The 17,565-nt window shown below is 43.1% G+C and overlaps 1 protein-coding gene across 3 annotated transcripts in view; it reads right to left on the bottom strand.

The window, feature by feature from the left end:
• The window catches only part of LOC137369088 (multiple C2 and transmembrane domain-containing protein 1-like), an 834,541-nt gene that overhangs the window by 612,909 nt on the left and 204,067 nt on the right, over nt 1-17,565 (bottom strand). The window contains exon 1 of one of the 3 annotated variants that reach the window (XM_068029712.1): nt 7,332-7,439. The exons of the other annotated variants lie outside the window; for them this stretch is intronic. The gene's annotated coding sequence lies outside the window, so the exon portion shown is untranslated. Of the gene's footprint in view, nt 1-7,331; nt 7,440-17,565 lie in introns of those variants that run through there. 3 annotated transcript variants of the gene reach the window in all.

The following is a 17,565-nucleotide window of genomic DNA, read 5'->3' on the forward strand; positions in this document are numbered from 1 at the left end:
TTCTGAAACACTGCAGAGCTAAATCAATTTCAAATTAAGTATCCAGTCAAATCATAGATGTAATTGAGAGTAAGATCTTTGATTAAGAACTTATGAATCTCAGTTTGTCAACAAATCCCCTGGACCTGATTGTCTGCATCCTAGGGTTCCAAAAGAGGTAGCTGCAGAGATAGTGGACGCACTGGTTGTGATCTTCCAAAACTCCTTAGATTCTGGAAGTATCCCAGTGGATCGGAGGGTAGCAAATGCAACACTGCTATTCAAGAAGGAAGGAAGAGAGGAAAATGGGGAACTACAGGCCATTTATCCTGACATTATTCCATGGGAAAATGCTGGAATCCAATATTAAGGAAGTGGTAACAAGGCGCATAGAAAATCATATGAACAGGCAAAGTCAATATGATTTTATGAACGGGAAATTGTGGTTTACAAACAAAGTGATTCTTGACAACGCAGCCAGCAGCTGATGTCATCAGACTGTGCCAAGCTGCGCACATGCGCAAATGGGCTCCTGCTCTCTGCGTGTGCGCTGCGTTCCAGGACTGGTTAGCGCATGCACAGATGATGTCATTGCGTTACGTGGGGAAGCGGGGGTGAGCGGGGGAGGGGGTGAGCGGCTGGAGACCTTGGTGGTAGTGGCGGGTGCAGGTACACTCTCCTCTTCTCCCCTCACCCCAGCCCCCTCACTCGCACTCCCATCCCCCACTTCGCCTGCTCGCTCTCCCCCACCCGCCCGCTCTCCCCCCACCCACTCGCCCCCCCTCCACCTGCTTGCCTCCCCCGTCCGCTCACTCATCCCGCCCCCGCCGGCTCGCTCGTCCCCCCGCCCACTCGCACCCCTGCCTGCTCGCCCTCCCCCGCCCGCTTGCTCACCCCACCCCCGCCCACTCGCTCGCCCCGCCCCTGCCCGCTCGCTTGTTCCCCACCGCCCGCTCGTACCCGCCCACTTTCCCCCCCACTGGCTCGCTCCCCCCCCCACTTGCCCTCCCCTAGGGCCAATTTGCCCCTCATACCTTCATAGTTTCCTTTACTTAGATTTAAGACCCTAGTTTCTGATTGAACTACATCACTTTCAAACTTAATGTAAAATTCTATCCTATTATGGACACTTTATCCTAAAGACTTCTTTCCAACAAGAATTATTTAGCCCATTTTCATTGCACAATATCCCATGAAGAGTGATTGGGGAAACTGGGCCTGTATTCTCTAGAGTTTTGAAGAATTGGAGGTGACCTCATTGAAACCTACAAAATACTTAAAGGGATAGACAGGGTAGATGCAGCTAAGATGTTTCCCCTGTTTGGGGAGTCTAGAACCAGGGGACACAATTTCAAAATAAACTGGAAGCCACTTAGGACCAAGTTGAGGAGAAATTTCTTTACTCAGAGGGTTGTGAATCTTTGGAATTCTCTACCCCAGAGGGCTGTGGAAGCTCAGTCATTGAATATGTTTAAAGCAGAGATTGACAGATTTCTAAACACAAATGACATAAGGGGATCTGGGGATAGTGTGGGAACAAAGCATTGAAGTGAAATATCAGCCATGATTGTACTGAATGGCAGGGCAGGCTTGATGGGCTGAATGGCCTACTCCTGCTCCTATGTTCCTACAAACAACTCCCACCAATTTCTTCTAACCCTTGCTGTTTCTTAGTTCCACCCAAACAGTTTCTATGTCTTAATCTTTAGAACTACAGTACTAATGCCCTCTTTAATGAACAGAACTACACCACCACCTTTTCTCAGCTTCCTGTCCTTCCTGACTGTCACATACCTTTGGATATTCAGGTCCCAGCTTTGGTTTCCTTGTAGCCACATCTCTGTAATAGCTATCAGGTCATATATATGAATTTCTATTTGAGTTGACAATTCATTGTCAATTTATTGTGAATGCTGCGGGCATTCCGATACAGAATCCTTGATTCAGTTTTCTTTACTGTTTTTGTAAACTCTGGCCCTATCTGCTGGCACACTCTTAAGTTTGCAATCACTGTCCCTTCTTGCCATGCTCTGATTATCATTACCTTTATTGCTACCTTGATCAATAGCCTTGTCATTTCCCTTTAATTTACTTAATCTTCCCCTACATGATCCCTTCACCCCTCTATTTAGTTTAAAGCCCTCTCTACTTCCCTAGTTATACGACTCACGAGAACATTGGTCCCAGCACAGTTCAGGTGAAGTCCGTCCCAATGGTACAGCCCCCTCTTTCCCCTGTACTGGTGCCAGTGCCCCACGAATCTAGAGATTATTACCTCTGAGGTTCTGCTTTTTAATTTAGTGCCTAGCTCCTCATATTCCCTTTGCGGAACCTCTTTCCTAGTCCGATCAATGTCGTTGGTACCTACATGGACCACGGCAACTGGATCCTTCCCTCCCACTGCAAGTTTCTTTCCAGCCCTGAGCAGATATCCCAAACCCTGGCACTGGACAGGCAACACAGTGTTCTGGATTCTCGCTCTCAGCTGCAGAGAACAGTGTCTATCCCCCTGACTATATGGATAAAGGATTAATTAAAGGACAGAAAACAGACAGAAGGAATAAATGGGTTACTTTCAGTTTGACAGGCTCTTAATCGTGGGGTGCTGCAAGGATCAGTGCAGGACCAACAGCTATTTACAACATATATTAGTGACTTAGTTGAAGGGACAGAGTGTAATATAGCCAAGTTTATTGATGATACAAAGCTAGGCGGGAAAGTAAGCTGTGAGGAGAACACAAAGGGCTGAATTTTCCCAACTTTGAAAATATTTGGGAAGTGGGACCATTTCCGGGTCCCGATTCCACTCACTGTTCCAGGGCCCACCAGCTTAATTTTACGTGAGCTGCATCCATGTTCATCGTCCAATTAGGGACAATGGGCAGGTTCCTGAAACAGGGGGTGAATACAGCGCAGCCCACTGCAAGGGAGGCAGCAGCTCTCATTGTGTGACCAAGCAGCAGAAGCAGTAGGAAAATAACGGAGGCACCATCAATATCAGGGGAGAGGCTGCCACTGCATTAGAGCCATGATGATCGGAGACATCTGCTCCAGGGAATCCTCACCCAATGGCAAGGCTGTGACAGGGGAAGACAGCAGCCTTGCCATTTTCTGCCAGTAACCATTAGGACTCCTTCAGTTCTCATGCAGCTCCGATGTCCTGCTGTGAATCCGCCTCCTCTTAATTGCCAGGATGCTGACACAGTGGGGGGCCCGCACAACATCAGCGAAATTGCTATGTGGTGTGAAAGTTGCTAATAGTCACTCAACAACCTTAATTAGTATCCTGCCGCAGACACGTGGGTTGCTGGCATCGGACCCAGCCCACCCCGGGAAAAGCAGCCAGAGGTGGGAAGTCATCAGCAAACCAGCCCAATGCCTTTTATTCAGAACTTGCTTGCCTCCTCCCTGCTTCAATGCCTGTCTCCAAGGGTATGGGAAAATTCAGCCACAGAGTCCTCAAAGGGATATAGCTGGGATATGAGTGGGGAAGAAGGTGGCAGATGGAGTATAATATGGGGAAGTGTGAGGTTATTCATTTTGGTAGGAAGAACAGAAAAATAGAATATTTTTTAAATGATGAGAAACTACTAAATGTTGGTGTTCAAAAGGATTTAGGTTTCCTTCTACATGAAGTTTACATACAGCAAGCAATTAAGAAGCAAATGGTACATTAGCCTTTATTGCAAGTGGATTGGAGTACAAAAGTGAGGAAATTGCTGAAATTGTACAGGCTTATGGTGAAACCAACCGGGAGTACTGACAACAATTTTAGTTTCCGTACCTAAGGAAGGATATAGTTGGCTTAGAGGGAGTGCAATTAAGATTCACTAAATTGATTTCTGGGATGAAAGGTTTGTTCTATGAGGAGAGATTGAGTAGAATGAGTCTATATTCTTCATAGAATTAGAGGTGATCTCATTGAAACATATATGATTCTGAAGGGGGCTTGACAGGGTAGATGCTGAGAGGCTGTTTCCCTAGCTGGAGAGTCTAGAACTAGAGGTTCTAGTCTCAGGATAAGGGGTCAGACACTCAGGGCTGAATTGAGGAGAAATTTCTTCAATTACAGGGTTGTGAATCTTAGGTTGTGGATGCTCAGTTATTGAGTATATTCAAGGCTGACAACGATAGAGTTTTGGAGTCTAAGGGAATCAAAGGGTATGGGGATCAGGCAGGAAAGTGGAACTGAGGTCTAAGATAAGCCATGATCTTACTGAATAGCGGAGTAAGCTCAAGATGTTGTATGGCTGACTCCTGCCTTTATTTCTTAAGTTCTTGTCCTTCTTATGAACAGAGACTAGAAAGATGCAATGTTATTCCAGGTCATTAAGTAAAGCCAGGGTTTTCATTTCTTAAGTATTTTATTTATTTAGAGATACAGCACTGAACCAGGCCCTTTGGCCCACCGAGTCTGTGCCGACCAACAACCACCCATTTATACTAATCCTACATTAACCCCATATTCCTTACTACATCCCCACCATTTTCCTACCACCTACCTACACTAGGGGCAATTTACAATGGCCAATTTACCTATCAACCTGCAAGTCCTTCCCATTCCCCACAGCAAGTCTCCCTTCATTTTCTACAATCTGCCCAATAAACCTTCCTCTTCCTCACTAATGCTGTGCAAAATGCTGTCTCTCGCATAACCAAGGCCCTCCTTCCATTACCTCATCTTGGAGAAATATATTGATACCTTGGGTCTGACTGAAATCTAGCTCACACTTATCAACTTTTACTCCTCCTAAAGACTACTGCATCTGACTTTAAGTTCCACCACATCCTGGATTCAAACCTTCTCTTTAACCTTACCTTAAACCCCCATCCTATCCCTGTATTTTTAAATTTCCTGCTCAACTTCCATTGCTTTATCCTCAGTTTACAGCACTTTGATACATCTTCTCGCACGTGCAAAGCACTATAAAAATACAAGTCGTAGTTGCTAATTAGTGGTTTGAAATTTTGAGGAACACAACATAAAATTCTTCTGAATGAAGATATTGTGGTTTTACAAGTGTTATAGTAGTAGTTGCAGGATTTTCTTTAACTCATGTAGTGATGCTGTCATTTTTTTGGGGAAGAATGTGGTGTGCCTTTAAGGCTGGGAAAAGGAGCTGTACTGCTTTAAGACAGCAGGCTTCAGAAGCTGAGTCAAAGAATGCATTTTCATTGCCCCGGATACAGCCATTCGGAGACTGCGATTCAAAGGGTGCATTTTCGTTGCCTTGGACACAGCCACGCGGACTGAGCATCGAGATACATTTGTTACAATTTAATTTTGAACTGGCTTATTGTGCAAACAGCCTGTTCTAACAAAAAACAGACAGGCAGCTGTGTGTTAGGAGAGCTCTCAGGCCATTTAAACTGAAGGAAGAGAATTTAGTCTGTTTATTTATTATTCTAAAATTCTTAAAATTCTAAAAAGTCAAGCCAAAACAGAGATCTCTGAAAATTTAAACTGAAGGAAGGGAAGTTAGACTGTGACAATCTTTAATCCCTCAAAAATTCTAAAGCCAAATTGATTCATTAAAAAATGTTTGCAAGTTGTTAATTGTAGAAAGTCATCGCTGGAGAAGGAAAGCAATAATTCCGACTTCTAGATTAGACTATGGATTGTTCTACTGTTGAAGAATCTTTTTTCCCCATTGGACAGCTGTGAGGACTTCAAGCAACGTTGGACTGTTTCACATCTGGCAAGAGCGTAAATTTGCAAGGACTCTTAATTTTTTCTACTTTAAATGTTGTCTATATCTTCGTAGTGTTTAAGAATTTAGTTTTTCTAATTAAACAGTTAATTTGTTGATTTAAAGATACCTGGTTTGGTGAGCCTCATTTGGGGGTTAATAGATGGTACAATTTGTCTGGGTCTTTAATTTGGAAAGTTAGGCGATCTGTGGAGGGACGGGATTGAATTAACAGTGCGTTTCTCCCACCACAATCAGAATGGTATATTTTGATTGGGGGCTTTGACTGGAGCAGTTGGTCATAACACTTAGTAGAGTTGGCAGACAGATTTGAGTGAGTATGATTGGAAGGAAAAGTACATGAGCAACACCTGTATGTTATGACTAAGAGTAAGGATGTTGTAAAAGTGCAGAATAAGGTTGACTGCTAACTCTAACCAGAATTTATAGCTTTTGCATACAACAAGAAAAATTCCCTTTCAATAAGACTGCTAAACCTCTCAAAACAGAGTTTGAACTCCAAATTGAGACCATTTATTATTTAAATACTAAGTGCTCATCACCCACCCCCATTTAATTTTTCATTGGGAAATTTACTTAGTAACCATTATTCTGTGTTTGTTTGGATCATATTGACTATAAAACTGAACTCTTTTTTGGTACTAACATGGTCATTTTTGAACTATCGAGCTGAAGCCTGCATCAGAAAAGCACTTCAGTTAGCAATTTTGCCGACCAGGAGAGGGCGTTGAGATTAACACAAGAGGAGAACAGCACTAACCCAGTGGTAATATTTTAATGTGAATGGGGGTCACATTGCTTGGCTTTAGAATGTTCTATGGACAAATTGGGGTGCAGAGCTGTGCTGCAACTTTCGTAATACTGCACCCGCAAAACAAACGACTGTGTCAGTATAACAGTCCCTGTTATTTTACAAGCATTAGCTCAAAACTAATGCTACCAGAAAAAGCACGCCTCATCAGTCTGGCACAGCAGCTCATTGGCATGCTCTGTGGATGTGTTCAGTAGAAACAAAAATAATAGGTTTTTCTGTGAATCGAGAAAACCTACTTTTTTGGTCCATTAAGCACTTATGTGCTCTTTGAATCAATAACCCAAACGGGGAATTTCTTCTCCCTGTAAATAGAATTTATTACTTAAGGCACTCGAAGCATGTAAGGAAATGAAGTTTAATTAGAAAAAAAAAATTGCTTCAAATGCGTTACATATTTCAGAAAAACAGCAGTTTGTTATGGTGAGAATACTACCTGAGCCGAACTGACGGCAACTCGCCTTCCTAATACATTGATGGAACAAAGTTCCACTCCACTCTGTAGCATGCTGACAACCTGTCACTGCCAAACAGCGGCGAGTTTATAAGTCCTTCTTCACCAACCCCCTTATCTTCCACCCTCAGTGAAGAGCTGCAAAGTCGAAGTCCAGTTGTAGAAAGGCCCACTGACTCTCTGGGGTTAATATCAGTCCCCTTGGGTAGAATTCCCTCACGGTCGCTTTATTTACAGGCTCCGGATTCAAACCCAAGACGATCCTACGAGAGTGACTAAGATAGTTAACTGGGTTAACAGATAAATCTGCCTGAGGAACGGTACCTTTGCATCATTTGCCAACACAAAATGGGCAAGTAAAATACAGGGTGCTTACCTTACTGTGGTTGAGAGGGAAAATCACTCTGACATTACCCGCACGATGCAGTGAAGCAGCCCAGACAAGAACCACTACAAGCACTCTGTATCAGTATTGAGAGCAGCCTGCTGCGCAGTCACTACAGCGGGAAATCCGTTTACTGAAGGCCAGTGAAAACTAATTGCGTGTTACCAATCCCAATCCTCCCCACCGAACTATGAGGAAGAGGTGGGGAGGCATTAGAGCACAGAAAGAATCTTCCCCTGCTGTTGAAACCTCATAGTTTGATTATTAAGAAACTAAAAGGCACAAGAGTACTTCAGAAAGTAAGAAGTAATATCAGGATATATTTCAGCTTTTCATTTTGCAGGTCTGAACAGTGTTTAACTTGTAACTCACATTCTAATGAAATGACAACAGAGTAACATTTTTTAAAATCCTTTCTTCATCCAATTATCTTCTATTCATTCACAGAATGTGGGCATCACTGGAAAGCCAAATTTTATCGTCCAACCCGTACTGCCATTGAGAAGGTGGGAGTGAACTACCTTAGTGGATTGCAAGTCAGATCAGTTAAAAATCAATCACGTTGATGTGAGTCTGGAGTCACATATAGGACAGACAGGTAAGGACGCCAGGTTTCCTTCCCTGAAGGAAGGAATTTATTCCTCAACCACCATCACAAAAACAGATTATTTGGTCATTATCACATTGCTGTTTGTGCGAGTTTGCTGTGAGCAAATTGGCTACATTTCTTATATTGCAACAGTGACTACACTTCAAAAGCACTTCATTGGCTGGAAAGCAGTTTGAGACATCTGGTGGTTGTGAAAAGTGCTATGTGTCTATGTTTCTATAGGGATCAAAGGGTATGGGGCGAAAGCCGGAACAGACTACTGAGTTGGATGATCAGCCATGATCATAATGAATGGCGAAGCAGGCTCGAAGGGCTGAATGGCCTACTCCTGCTCCTATTTTCTATGTTTCTATGCTATATAAATGCAAGTCTGTTTTTCAAAGGACATTAGTAAACTAGTTTGACTTTTAGAACAATCCAATAGCTGCATGGTCACCATTACTGTCACTAGCCCTCTCGCTCAGATTCATTTAATTAACTGAATTCAATTCACAAACTGCCACGGTGGGATTTAACTCGTGTCTCCACATCGTTAGTCCAGGCCTCTAGAGTTACTAGTCCAGTAGCATAATCACTATGCCACCGCATCCACTATTGCCAATATCCAATAATCAACTGGCACCTATAGGAAAAATAAATAACTGAATATGGCAAAATGATGACATATTCATTCATTTGGTAAAAATGAGAATATTTTTGGTTTAAAATAATCTCATTTATAGTTAGGTTCAGTTTAAAATTCAGTTTAAAATAGTCAGTGTCCTAACGTGTTCATGTGAGGAGGAGCTTGTTGTTTGCTTGGTCTGGTGCATTTATTTGCTTTTACACAAACAGCTGTAGCTTAAATGGTTAAATAATCCAAACTATAAAGTAAATCTGAGTCAATCATGGAAAGGAAAAATAAACACCAATAAAGGTATCAGAAAAATAGTGTTTAGGATTTTAATTTAACTTTCCCACAAAACTTTGTAAATCTTGGCTGGGATGTTTGTTGGCTCTGGCTATCATTCAAACATTTTATTAAGAAGATACAATATCATGTTCAAAAACATGAAACCTGAAGGAAAACGCAAGCAGATGCTTATCTGTTATCATCACACATGAATGAATGGAATATTCAGAGCGCACTGACCTTTCTGCTTGTTCCTTCCATTTCTTTCTTCCAGGACAAGAGGTGCAGGTGCATGGAAACACCACCATCTCCAAGTTCCTGCCAAGTCACACATCATCCTGACTTAGAATGATATTGCCATTTCTTCACCGTCACTGGGTCAAAATCCTGGAACTCCCTACCTATCGGTACTGTTGGTGTACTTTCACCACACAGAGTGGTGCAGACTGTGGCTCACTACTACTTCTCAAGGGCAATTAGGAATGGGCAATAAATGATGTCCTTGGCAGCAATGCCCATAATCACATAAATGCATTAAAAAAAAATACACACCAGCTATGTTTTCAGGGTTTCTGCAACTGTTCTATCAATGTTAAGGGCAAACAATCAGAAGCCCCATGGAAATTCAACGTCAGACTATTCAGGATGAATATAGAGACAGACAGTATTGACAGATTCAAGAGGGAATTGGTTCTATATTTGGCATAGAAAGCAATTGAGGGCAACTTTTTTTGAAATTTGAGGCCAACCAGATAGATCACAATGGTCTCACATAGCCCTGTACATCCATACTTACACAATTTCCAATTATTTTCAGAATTCACTTTCTTCTACATTGAAAATTTCCATCCAAATTAACTCTGGCCTCCTGTTCTCAGGCTAAATCATCTCTTTTGATTGCTGTCAGATCCTCTCAATAGAAATGCCAGTCCCAACTCCATTTCTTCAAAACTTTCAATTGTTTTACTGTGCCGCTAAGAATTGAGGGGCCGAATTCCCTGGAAGGCTTCACTGGAACAGCTCGGAAAAGGCCAGGACCTGCATATGCTGGGTCCTAATCATAATTTATAAATCCTGGTTCGCCTTTTAAGGGCTGGAGCTTCCACCCACTTTGTAAAAGGCTATCAGTCAGGGAGGGGAGCAGCAGAGCTGAGCACTCATAAGCCCATAAGGAACTCCTTTTGAGGGGGAACTGCATGCAATTTCTGTGGGGAGGGGAGCTTAGACATCTCTGATGATGGTCAGATGGCAGAGTTTCTGGCTACATGGGGCTGGGGGAGTTACCTGAGATGTTGCTGTACTAACATGGGTGCTCAGTGTCTTATGCAATGAGGTACCCTCCCACTAACCCTGCAAACTCTTGTGGGGTCAGCACTGGATACCGTCAGTAAGCACAAATCCAGCATTACTGCCCAGGATTGTGGTCCATGGAATTTCAAAGCCTGAATCTTGTGAAAAAATAAACTTTCAAGTGACAGGTGCATGCATGTACAACTGTGTCTTACTACCTAAAAGATTTTAGATGGAGATCAGCACGATCTATTTGATTGGTGGATCTGCTCCTGTTCCTATGTAACTCATTTTTGTAGATTAATCATTGAGAAAGGAGATTGTAAACCACTGCATGATGGCTGTATATTGCTACCACCAGGTGGAAAATATACATTGTTCCATGGTGACATTATTGCTGCTTACTGGCAAATGAAAATAACCTCATCCAATGTGGTGACTGCTGGGTGAATACATTCCTGCTTAATTTAATTGTTCAAAAAAGTAGGATTTTATTATAATTAGGGAGATAATAAAAAGCAATTGATCACTGTTCCTTTCAAAATACTTCCTTGCCATTTACCTCAAATGGAGTATTTTCTTTCTTGATTTATTGTGGTTGTAGTACAGGCAATGTTAAAGATTGCCTGCAGTTTGTAAAAGGCAAATCTTAAAGTTGTAAGTATAGATTTTTGCTGATAGACATTTTTTTATGATACTTATGACTTCGGAATATATGTTCTTCATGAACATGTAACCTGCATGGCTGCCTATCTTGCAGAACAAGACCTTGTTAGTCCAGAAAATTAGCGTACCCTTTGATAGAGTACAATATTGGGGGAGTTTGAGACCATAATGTGATCTTGTTCGTTTTGTCCTCTTATCTTTGTGTATTCATCATGCTGCATCTGCATTTTCTCCTTTAATTTCACATCTATAGCTTTTGTTTTTCTTTTTGGTTATGGGTTTCTTTAATTTTTATGCTTCTGTTGTTCATGAAACTGTCTTTTTACATTCTCCCGACTACTGCTAATTGCACATTCTTTTGCCTTTTCTTTGCTGCAATATCTCACCAAGGATCTTTTGCATCACCTAACTCTTTCTATCGAGCACTTTACAGATGGTTTAACACATTGGTCCATGATAATAACTGTGAAGTGGGTAGGGCGGGGAGGGGAAGGGGGGGAGGATTTGTTGTTTTCCTGCAGGTCCTGCTGAATATAATGGCAAGACCTGTTTAAAATGTTTTCAACTGGTTCCTCCATCGCAGTCACCCAGATTGACAGTCTGGCTGCCTGGTGGGCAGAAAAGCATCCAGGGAGGGAGCAGAGATAAGTTAAACATGGGGGTGGGGAGGAGTCAGACATCACTGGCAGGGAGTTAGATATTGCTGGGTCGAGAGTCAGCCAATTGTGGAGGTCCCATCATGTGGAGGTAAGCTTGGTGGGCCAGGGTGGGAAGCATTCCTGCTCCTCTTGGCCTATAAGCAATGCTGTAAATGTACTTACCTGATGGGTCCAGCCCGTCACACCTTCTATCAGCCTCTGGGTTTCCAAAGGCCCAGGAAACCCAGTCTGCAGGAGTTAGTTAAAGTTGAGGCACACCACATCCTTAAAATATTTTTAGAGACCAACCCACCTCATGAGAGAGGTTTGATGGCTCCCCTCCCCCCACAATCCTCCTCCATTAATATTGAAAGCAGGCCATTGGAAGCAAGTTGGATTCAGGTTGCCCTTTTTTTTTTTAACTTCCCCACACACCTGCTCCCACCAAGCCTGGAAGGTGGGAGAGGCGATAAGAGGTTAAAATTACCCCCATTAACTTCAAAGGAAATGCAGAACACGTCAGTCAGCATCTGTCAAGTTTATGGATGATGGAAGATGGGAAGCCAGCCAGAAGAACAATGGAATAGGCAAGTCTAAAAGTAACAAAAGCTTGGATGAGTGTTTCAGCGGCAGATGAGCTGAAGCAGGGGCAGAGATGGGCGATGTTATGGAGATAAAAGTAGGCAGTCTTGGTGATGGTTGGAAACTGATCTCAGGGTCAGGTAGTATGCCAACTTTGCAAACACTCTGGTTCAGCCGCTGTCAGTGACAGGGAAAGGAATGGAATCAGTGACGAGGGAATGGAGTTGGTGGCAGGAACCAAAGACAATGGGCTGGATTTTATCTGGCCCTTGGAGATGGGTTGGGAGGCAGGGATGCAGACAAAATGGTGTTGGTGGCATGCCCAACGTTGTCCTGCCCCCATGCCATTTTGTCAACGGCGGGCACCATGGTGGACAGGAAGTCTACTGGGAGGTCATTTAAGCCACTTAAGTGGCCATTAAGGTCCACTTAAGGGCTGCCTCCCACCTCTGCTAGCATTTAGCCAATGTTGGAGGGGCCTGCCATTGTTTGGAGGCACCGCCAGGTGAGATCTGCCAGCCTCCTATCAGGTTGAGGGGAGGCTCCCTCCTCTAAGGACAATCTATGGCCCATGGAGGGATCCCCTGGCACGAATCGCCCCCTGACCACACCAACCATCCTCTACCCCTCACCGGGGCCTGCCTGATCTTGGTCCCGGGGCCTCCTCCATGGCTGCTGCTCCAGGCGCCCTGCAGTACCAGCAGTGGCCACTGCTCCCAGTGACACTGCTGGGACTGCAGAGCTATCAGCCCTCTGATTGGCTGGCAGCTCTTGGGACGTGATCTTGTCTCTTAAAGGGGACAGCGTCCCGATGGCAGACAGTTAATTGCCTACCCACCGTTGAATTCGGCTGGGGATCCAATAAAGGGCCAAGGTTGGGGATGTTCCTCCCCACCCTCCAGCCTGTCACTGGGACCCCCATCGCCAAAATAAAATCCAGCCCAATGTATTAAATGATCTGTAAAGTGATAAATAGATAGCAATTAGGTGATGTAAAAGATCATCAATGAGAAAATGCAATACAAAAAGACTATACAATCATTCTTACTTTACCAGATACTCTTGTTGCAAAATGCTAGGAAATTTCAGAACACAATTAAAGGAACAAAGGTATACATTTTTAATCTAATTCATTACGGACAGGTGGAACTGTTGCCCGCTGTTCACCTCCCAACTGACCCAATCATGTTGTGTTAAAATGATGCATTAGCCCGAGTGTCTTTTGGGTCAAATAAACAGGCAAATAACAGGTTTTTTGGTAGGTTAAAAAAAAAATGACATTTTTTTATACAATTCCCAAAATGGTCACAACTTCACTTTTGCACACATTCACCCACATGCACATACACAAGAATAAGTAAATAGAGAGAGAAAAGGATAGGACATAGCTTAAAGTCCAAAGTGAGGTAAGTGTTCATGGTTTACACTAAACCTGCTGAAGCTTCTCAGGAGGAAAGTATTTTTAAAGATGTGAGGCTGAGTTTTGTGGTCTTGAACTGGAGGTGTTTTAGAGCTCTAGTGGTTACAACTCAGCACAAAGCTGGTGGTGTGGATTTTGTTACTTTCACAGATGGTGAGTCTCAAAATCACTTTGTGATGTCTCTGCTGTAGTGGCTGTTCAGTTCTTGTTCAACAGGATTCTTCTTGCTTGGCTGGATCTCCTGCACAGCCTCTGGCTGGACTGGCTTTCTGAGGTGTTGGCTTTTTTTGGCAGTTTTAATAGCTCCTGCATTTCTGTTCAAAAGTAAAATGCAACCAGTTGTGGTGTGGACCAGCGTGTGGAGCTCACCTGGTGGTAAAAACATGGAGGCAAAGGACATCGGGATGAAGGGAGAAGAATTCTGACCGAAGACATCATTGCTGGGGTTCATATTGGACTTTGAAAAATAAAAGACAATGTAATTGAACAATGTCCCCTACATACGCAAACATTGATAGACAAGTCAGGACATGCCACTGATGTGGTAGCCTGGGCTGTTACAACATCAAACAGCCTGTCTACAACTACTCTCATGGACCATGGACTTTTGAAATGTGTGTGAATGGTTTCCTTCGTGCCTTATCAAGATGCAGATATCACATCCATGGGTAGTATGCACCTAACAACTCCCCCTGCTGAGAGCAGGATATGACCTCATGCAAGTGGTCTTGCATAGCCAGGGTGGGATTGATAAGGCACTGAAACCCAATCGGATGACCCAATTCAAAACATTACTTTATATGTCAAGGGGTCAGAAAGGGGTATAAAGCCACAGCTCACAAGGAAATTGGTGCTGCAGCCGGGAAGTGTGACTTGGTCAGTCACAGGAAGTCGTGCAGGACAAGTCGATAAGCTTACCTGACAACCTGGGTCTACTAAGCAACTGGTGTTTTAAGAATATACTATTGCTTGGTGAGTTAATAAAGGTGTTCTACATAAAGTGGAAATTGTATCCACAAAGTCTGTTTCGTGAGATTGATATTCAGTACAGGGTCAGGACCTTAGAGAGAAGTGAGACCCCCTTTTTAAGAGGCTTACAGCTTGATCTCCCCTTTCTCTCCAGAGGGCGACCTTTTTAAGGTAAAAATCCATCACTTTAGAGAAACTGTTAGGAGACACATGGCCCTCTCCCTTGTTGTGAACACACAATGGGCCAGGATATGATAATCATGGCTATCAATTGATATCTGAATGGGGACCATTCTGTTATAATGGTACTACTTCACCCTTATTCATTTTGGTTTGGGCTGTGAGTCAATCTGTCTCTAGAACCTATGTTAGTTCATGTCGATAGGGGTCATCAATATGCAATAGTGCTCTTTTCAATTTCAAAGGGGTTCTCCCCAGAGCTATTTCAGACAAGGTTAATGAGTTCCATCTTTGCAGGCAGTTTTGTTGATTTCTAGTGCAGAAGGGGTCATGTGACTGCTACTCCATTTTGACTGAGATACAAGTGTCCATGTTCCTATGGTTTTGTTTAGCTGTTGACTTTTTAAGATCATAATTCTTTCCATTTCATTTTTTATTTCATGATGGCTCCTTCCGCGCATGACAACTTTATTATTTAGGTTTACTTTAATTCAACTATAGTCATTCAAATGTTTGATGGGTTTCATTACAGTTTGAAACAAGAAGAAGTAACAGCAGGAGACAGAGGCTGGAGCAATTGGTGGAAAATGCACACATGCTGCACTTTCTTATTGTCAGGGGTAACATGTCTTGTAAGTGAGGTATGAGCAAACACAAGCTAGGGAAAGTAAGTAGAATTTAAATCCAGAGCTTCAGGATTTTGCTGCAACAAAATTGGATGTGGCCACCCCTGGTAAGTTTAAGCTGCCTAAACTCTCTTCCTCCAGCAAGTAGTATACAGGAAATTGTTACTACTGTTTCACTCCCACCAAAGCCCAGTAACATCATCTGATTTGTTTTTAGTTTCTTTTTTGATCTGTTCTAGAAAGTTCTCTGAGTCAGTTTACTTTACCTAGTTGCTTACTTTCAAGAACAAGGGCAGTACAGTTTAAACATGCTTTTTTTGTTTACCCCAATCATGTGATTAAAAAATTACCATCTTTCATCTCAAACCTTCAAATTAAACCACAACTTCCAGAGAGGGGAATACAGTTACAAATGAGTACATGGTTAAGTTCAACAAAGCATTTCTTCTCATAAGGAGTAATTCGTACCTAGAACTACCTTCTGGGTTGGGTAGTGGAGGAAAGCTCTGGAGGGAGTCAAGGCAAAGTTGGATGTTGTGATGGGGAGGGGGCTTCTATGGAAGAGTGAGTGGCATCCCTCACTAGGATTTATCTTTGTGAACCTTTCATAGTCTCCTTTTGCTATGATAGAGCAAGAGTAAGTTCCCATGGAGGTTCTCCAGCTTGTCCACCATAAATTTGATGCAACAGCCGCAGAATCCCCACTTTTGTCATATTCCTGGAGTTTCTGTGATTCTTCCGAAGTTGCAGTGGACTGGTGGGAGAAGCCCTGTGAAAATTCACCACCTACCAATTTAGTGCCACATTACAGGAAATTTTGTGCTACGGAAGATTGATGTCCACTTGGAGCTGGAGTGCGATGCATAAACTGATTTACTGAAGTGTTAAACCTAGTGTGAAATTAAACGTGGAAATTAAAATCTTAACATTAAATATTCTGTCAGATATATCAAGACACTATGAATTCTGTATAAAATAAAGGCTTCTGAGAATACAGTCCTAGACATCACATGAATTACGTCAAGTTCCAATTACAAAGTGGTTAACAACAGCCTGTACCAGAAAGTTAGTCATTTTTCACTGTCAGTTTCATAGCTCTAGTCATTTCAGTGGGATCAGCTATAGCTAATTACATGAATATATATTATTACCCCGAAAATTAGCTATTTTTCACTCAGTTTCATGTTTTGCTGTGGAATAAACTACAACTGGTTTTACAACACTGAACAAACCACTTATTAAATTCAGTTCAGCTCCTGACAAAACTACAGGACTGATTTTAACCCTGCCTGCTCAGTGAAAATCAGGCAGATGGGCAGTTAAAATTGGCTGCAGGACTCACGCGTTAATATCCATATTGATCTCGCTGGTTCCAATTTTAAGCTTCTCTTCTGAATAAGTGACAGCAACAGCTGCCAACAACCAATGGGGTCCTTCTCTAAATATGCAGATTGGACGCCAATGACTCTTCCAGGGTCCAACTGAATTTTAACCGTGGGCCTGAACAGAGAAACGCTTGTGGCTTTCCAGCCAGGTCCCCCCAGTGGGAAGAGGAGTCAAGCCTAGAAGAGGTTTAAAAGGGTAAAGGGCTAAAAAGTGGATTCGGCCCCTAAGCAGGTGCGGGGATGGTGGTGAGCAATTATTCAATTCCCGGCTGAGATAAGGCAGGCAACATGCAATCCTTGTGCTGCCTGCTCATTTCAATGATTGTGCCATGCAGCCAAGTGCAAAACGCAACTGCTGACTGCTTGCACACTCAGCAGGAGTCCCAGGAGCACGAGGTACAGCAGTCTGCATTTCTTAAAGTCAGTCTGCACCACTTAAAGGGAAGGTGCCCTCATGCCACAGTAGCTGCTGGAACTGTCTGAAATTGTTTAAGGGAAGGAAGGAGACTCCAAATGGAATAACCGGACAGAGGGAGGCCTCCCAGATTGTCTGATGCAGCACTGGAGGCCTTCATGCAGGAGGTCAAGAGGAAGAGAGGTAATGTTTCCACAGTAGACCAGGAGGTTTTCAAGGCTTACCCTCCGAAGGGAATGGAAGCAGATGGCCAGGAGGCGAATTCTCAGAGTCTGGCCTCAAGGACCTGCTGCAGTGCAAAGAAAGATTCAATAATCTGACATGGGTGGTCAAAGTCAGTGTTTGCTTCTTCAAATGACATCTTCTACCCAATGCACCACAACTACACGCTACTCAATTCACCACAGTCCTATCACTCACACATCAGCAATAAAGACTTATGCCTAACATTCAGATGCTCCATCTTACCCTGACAAACTCACCAATGCTGCCAACCTCACAGCCACATCTCGCAACTTGCAGGTATTCAGCTATGGCAGGCACATCACCCAA

This window comes from Heterodontus francisci, chromosome 4, assembly GCF_036365525.1.
Source record: "Heterodontus francisci isolate sHetFra1 chromosome 4, sHetFra1.hap1, whole genome shotgun sequence".
Lineage (NCBI taxonomy): Eukaryota > Metazoa > Chordata > Chondrichthyes > Heterodontiformes > Heterodontidae > Heterodontus > Heterodontus francisci.